The sequence below is a fragment of the Aquila chrysaetos genome, chromosome 10 (genome assembly GCF_900496995.4).
Source record: "Aquila chrysaetos chrysaetos chromosome 10, bAquChr1.4, whole genome shotgun sequence".
Lineage (NCBI taxonomy): Eukaryota > Metazoa > Chordata > Aves > Accipitriformes > Accipitridae > Aquila > Aquila chrysaetos.
This window is the reverse complement of record NC_044013.1, coordinates 168,979-174,978: the sequence shown is the minus strand read 5'-3', so window position 1 is coordinate 174,978 and position 6,000 is coordinate 168,979.

Genomic DNA, 6,000 nt, shown 5'->3' with positions numbered 1-6,000 from the left:
ATCAGTGTGTTATCAACATTATTCTCATCCTAAATCCCAAAGACAGCACTATACCAGCTACTAGGAAGAAAATTAACTCTATCCCAGCCGAAACCAGGACAGCATTTTTGTTTGCATCAATGTAATTTTTTAAACTGAATTAATTGGTCTTATTCTGTGAAGAAATTGTGTCTTTTTGTAAAGAAAATTACTTCCTGCCACAAGGAAAATGGCAGTATGTATTTCTCTGTATTTGTCTGTTAGCTAGCTAATTCCTGTTGATACTTGTAAAAGCCATCATATCATGTGGGACGTACAGTTGTTCTCATTTCCCAAAGAATTTCTGCACAGTTTAAATGAAAATGTATATGGAATATAGAAAATTTGATATTTACTAATCACAAATATGCACATCTGTATTTGGGACACAACACTGAAGCAGGTCTGCAATTTTTTTAACTGTACTTGTAGAGTTAAATAGTATAAATAGTACTAAATATTTGGGGGTTTTATAAATAGCTGAAATTGCTTTCACCAATATAGGACACACAAGCAAATTTCTGCTTCTTCAGCCTCTGTTTCCAGTTATTGACAAGCCCTTGACTTGGCTAGCATCAAGGTATCTGCATTAAACTTCTACAAGGAAGTAGACAGGCTTGGGAGGTGGGCCTGTGTGAACTTCATGAAGTTCAACAAGGCTGAGTGCAAGATCCTGCACATGTGTCACGGCAATCCCAAGCACAAATACAGGCTGGGCAATGAGTGGACTGAGAGCAGCCCTGAGGAGAAGGACTTGGGGGTGTTGGTTGATGAGAGGCTCACCATGACCTGGCAATGTGCATTTGCAGCCCAGAAAGCCAACTGCATTCTGGGCTGCATCAAAAGAAGCGTGACCAGCAGGTGGAGGGAGGGGATTTTCCCCCTCTGCTCCACTCCCATGAGACCCCACCTGCAGTACTGCATTCAGCTCTGGGGCCCCCAACATGAGAAGGGCATGGACCTGTTGGAGCGAGTCCAGAGGAGGGCCACAAAGATGATCAGAGGGCTGGAGCACCGCTACTGTGAAGTCAGGCTGAGAGACTTGGGGCTGTTCAGCCTGGAGAAGAGAAGGCTCTGGGGAGACCTTATAGCAGCCTTCCAGTACCTAAAGGGGACCTACAGGAAAGATGGGGAGGGATTTTTTACAAGGGCATCTAGTGATAGGACAAGGGGTAATGGCTTTAAACTGAAAGAGGGTAGATTTAGATTAGATGTAAGGAAGAAGTTCTTCACTGTGAGGGTGGTGAGGCACTGGAACAGGTTGCTCAGAGAGGCTGTGGCTGCCCCATCCCTGGAATTGTTCAAGGCCAGGTTGGATGGGGCTTTGAGCAACCTGGTCTAGTGGAAGGTGTCCCTGCCCATGGCAGGGGGCTTGGAACTAGATGATCTTTAAGGTCCCTTCCAACCCAAACTGTTCTGTGATTCTATGAAGGGAAAAAAAAAATCAGGCCTCTGAAGTTGAATTTAAAATAATTTCCACAAAGGCAGCTTACGTGTAAAACAGTAGTCTTCCAATGAAGTGTCAGAAAAGGTATTGTGATATTTGTTGCATTATATACACTCTACCTCCCTGTAGAGCTTTGCTTAATCTTCTTAAAGGTGCTACTAAATGTGTTGGAGTTTGGGATGGATCCTCAGCAAGCCTTAGCTGCAGCCTGGCTTTGTTTGAACTCTTACAAGAGAGGTATGATCTTACTTTAATGCTTGAAAAGTAAACAGTTAGGCCAGGAGTTTCCCATCAGAGCACGGACACGGTGGAAGTGACTATGAAGACCGTGTAACCAGCTGCTCTCAGCATTATCTGTACACAGCAGAGAAGTGGTGGTGCAGTATGGTCTGTTGTGCTTGCCTGCTGTTCTCAGGCCTGTTGGTAAAGGAGTATTTTGCTTGCTTAGCGCACAATCTGAAATAAAATAAATTTGCTCTGAGATGGCATTGGAAACTCATTCCTGTTGTGATAGTCTTTTTATATTCATTGTGCATTAATCATGGGCTGGACTAATCAGCAACCCTCTTACAAAGTCTGCATATGAAGAACTGTGTAATGGCTTCATAATTGTAATGGTTCTACAGGACACATTTTAATTTTCCTTCAGCCTTTTGTACGCCTCTGAGTAGCACTCAATTAGTAAGCCCTATGTCTTCAACTTAGGGCAGAGTGTAATTGATCAAAATCTTGGGAGTTGATGAGGATTAACACAAAAAAAAAAAACAAACCCAAGGTGTTTTGCCTGACAGGCAAGTGCTATTGTTGGCGTGGTTGCAGTTTCCTCAAAGAAATAGTGTCACCTGACTTAGCTCAGATACTAGGGAAGGGCTGGGGTTTTGGTTTTTTTGTGTAGTTTTTTTGTTGTGTTTTGTTGTTTTTGTGTCGCCACCTTTAGAGGAAACTTCCAGTGTTTTTGTTTTGTTTCCTTTGTCTTTGTGCTTGTGAAGAGCAAAGAGCAGGACTACTTGTCTGCTGTGAAGATCTGTAAAAGAAGAAAGTTGGTTTACTTCCTTTTTTTAACTTGCCATATAGTAGTGCTCTTCCTGGAAGAGCTGTCTTTTGGAACTAGCACCTGAACCAAATCCAGTCCTACTGAAGCCTTCAGGATTTGACTCAGTGGGTACGATGCCTTAGTTCAGTTCCTATTATTGCAGAGTGTGTTGTGCCTGACTCCTGTGCCATCAGTAGCTGTTACTGAGTGTTGTCGTCTTATGCAGAAGGCAGGTGGTGTCTGTCACTTGAAGATGGTATTTCATGAGCTGTTGTAGAACACTTGAGAGCTGGTGGCCCATGAGTGGGCACGAAGGAGCCTGTTTGGTCATAGCGTGATTACCAGTAGAGGGAGCTGGTGGAAATCTTGGGGCTCTTTGTCTTCCAAGCACTTGCAGAAAGTCCTGTGGGCAGGATCTGATCCCTGAGGAGATGGCTGTGCAATGGAATACTGCTCTGAAATGAACATGTGTGTAATTCTGCAGCACTAACTTCCATGTTTAGGTGCACTGGTGACATGAATACTTTTAGCTGTAACTATAGTTCAAAGGAATATAAAACTCCTAATTCAGGAACTTAGTCTTTCCTCACCCTCCAAACCAAATTGCAGTTCATTAGAACGGCACCACATATATGAGCTAGAAGGACCTTGTGAAAGAAGCAGCCACAGTAAAGCATTGTACGTAGTACAGGCACCATATGGCAGACAGGTATTTTGTATATCTACACAGAATACAGTCTCAGTTGTATCGTTCCAGTAGGTTTCCTTAAAAAAAGACTAAGAATTAATAAAAATATAATCAGTGTTAAATGTTATTTTCTTCTGCTCTTCTCCATTAAATGTTGCTCAGATTAAAAGGGATCATCTGTAGTCTGATTTATTCTTTAACTGTAGTTTTTAATTTTTTTTTTTATTAACTTTCTGCTATTAAAAATGTGTGCTACATTTGTATAGCATTTTTGAGGTCTTGATGTGACTGGTGGAAGAACATGACCGTGAAATAGCTGGCTATATGATTGACAGCCATTTTAAGGACCAGCTGGTAGCAAAAATTCAGTGCACTGAGTGTATATTGTTAAATGAGCTTCAGAGTTCCAATTTAAATGGTGATAGCAAAGGTTGATGGAAAGGTGGGAGTGCAGTTTAGGAAATAATCTCTCAAGAATCTTGTGGTCATGTCTGATTTGCTCTTCGGATTGTGATGTGTGTGATCCAGTTACTACTGATGCTGAAAGATTTGCAAGCAAATACAGCATACTGCAATATCAGTCATGATAAAATGAAAGACACGTTAATTTTAAATGCTAAATTTCATATTTTACTGCTCTGGAATCAATACATAGACTGTTCCTAGCCAAGCAATAGTTGTAGAATCATGCAGCAAGAATAATTTTCAAAGTTTTTAACAGGCATGAACATACTAATGGCTAATTCCAGAGATAGGACTGCATGAACAATGCATGAAGCATATGTTAATGAAACAAAATGGGCAATGACATTTGTTGCTTTTTTTTTTCTTTCCTTTTTTGAACCTACAGGTCTAAAATATATGGTATGACATAGGTTATTTTTTTTTGCTAGATTAGAGGTAAGTAGAAAACTACTCATAGGATCACTATGAGAAACACAAAGATGTATAATGATTGACTTTTGCACCACAACAGCCAATGACATAATGGTGATATTTTTTTGTTCCGTGTTCTCTGAAGTGTCAGAATTGGATGTCTTTTACTGGATGCCTGTTTTATGCATATTGCTACAGGGGAGCGGAGTCACAAAAGTGGCACACTCCAAGGCTGAAGACAGTCTGTACGCTGTGCTGTGCAGAGATATGTATGCTAAGCCAATCCCAAATTTCTGATTCATACAGACATTACATACACACAGTATAGAACAGAGTATGCTTATAGCACAGTGATGATAATGCTTCATGCTTGTTTAACTTCTGCAAGAATGTCACAATTTTAGGGGTAGACTAGAAATATAGAATGCAAACCTGTGTGTAAATACTACAGTCCAAGGGAAACAAACTTTTGTTGGTCATTTGCATGGCCAAGGTTTCACCTACAGACTGTGGCAAAAATAGAAATAGAATTTGTCTTATGTCCTACTTTTATCATAATAACATTGTTGCAAGATGTAATGAATGCAGGCCACATCATGGTTTTTATATGTCACCAGAAAACAGTTTTTTGAAGTGGTTTATTTGATTGTGGAATGATGTTACAGTAGCATTGCAAGTCTAGGGTCAGTAATAGTTGTTCTTAAGTAAGGTTTATGGGCTCTTCTTTAGAGAGAGGAATTTCTATACGCTCATTTAGTGGTAGCTTTGCCCTGATTTTAAGCTTTTGAATCTCCAAGCTGGTTGGTTAAGTGTCAAGACTACTTTTGTTGCATCATTGCTGACTCGTTCTTAGGTCGGCATTATTACTAATAAATTAAATCTTCTCTATATGTGTCAATGTGTGTTGTTGCATAAAAGTGTGAGTGCTCACTTCAAGCTGACTTCTACGGTTCAGATCGCTTTTCTGTCTCAGAGTGATGGCAGAGATGGCAAGTGAGCAGATGTGTGTGCGTGTTATAGCTGTGTAAGGAGTGATTGCTGTTATGTTCTGTGATACCTCTCATGGCAACAGGTGGTTGCTCCTCCTCAGAAGTAGCTCATTAGTTCATCTGAGGAGCTGTCATGTCATTAATAAAGCTAATCTGGAAACTTTCTTCTGGCTGTGGCCAGGAGACCGCAGACATCAAGGACTTCATGGGAGCAGTTTCCTCTTGTGACTGTCCAGGTGGAGTTTGCTGGTTGACATGCACTTGTGAGGTGGTGTGCCTGAGGACAATTATAGCTACAGCATAGTGTTTTTGTGGACGATGGCTGGAAAACATGAGCAATGCATCACTTGGACATTGAGAAATGGGTGGTAGCACGGATGGGTGTTTCTCCATGTGATTGAAGGGAAATCGTGGGTGTTCATAAGATCACTGGGAGCTCTGTCTGAACAGCTGGCTGAGAGGCTTCCCTTAGTTTAGCTGACAGGTGACTGCATATTCATCATACATTCCCAGCAGTTGTCTGAGCTAGTATTTGCCTCTGTGAGCAGTAACCTACTAAACAGAGAAAAACAAATGAGAATAGCTCATAATACAAGTGTGAATTCATAACCCGTGTTGATACACATACGTTGTGTTGCCCAGTGTTTCCAAATGCATCTGTGCAGCCTATGCTATTATTTCCCAGGCCATGTCTCATCTACAGATGTCATGCAGTTACCACACCGTGCTAGTGCTTCCATAAGAGGTACTTCCCTGCCATTAACCTTTTGCCAATGGTGGGTGGGACCAGAAGCTTTGCAAGAAAAGTTATAATGAGAAACTCTCTGGTAGAAGTTGTAGCGTAGGGTATCCAAATGACAGTGATATTAGTGAATCAAGGGGGCTTTACACCAGACCTGTTTTTATAATGTAAAAAAATGTTATTTGCTTTAAGGCTTTTTGTGTTTTT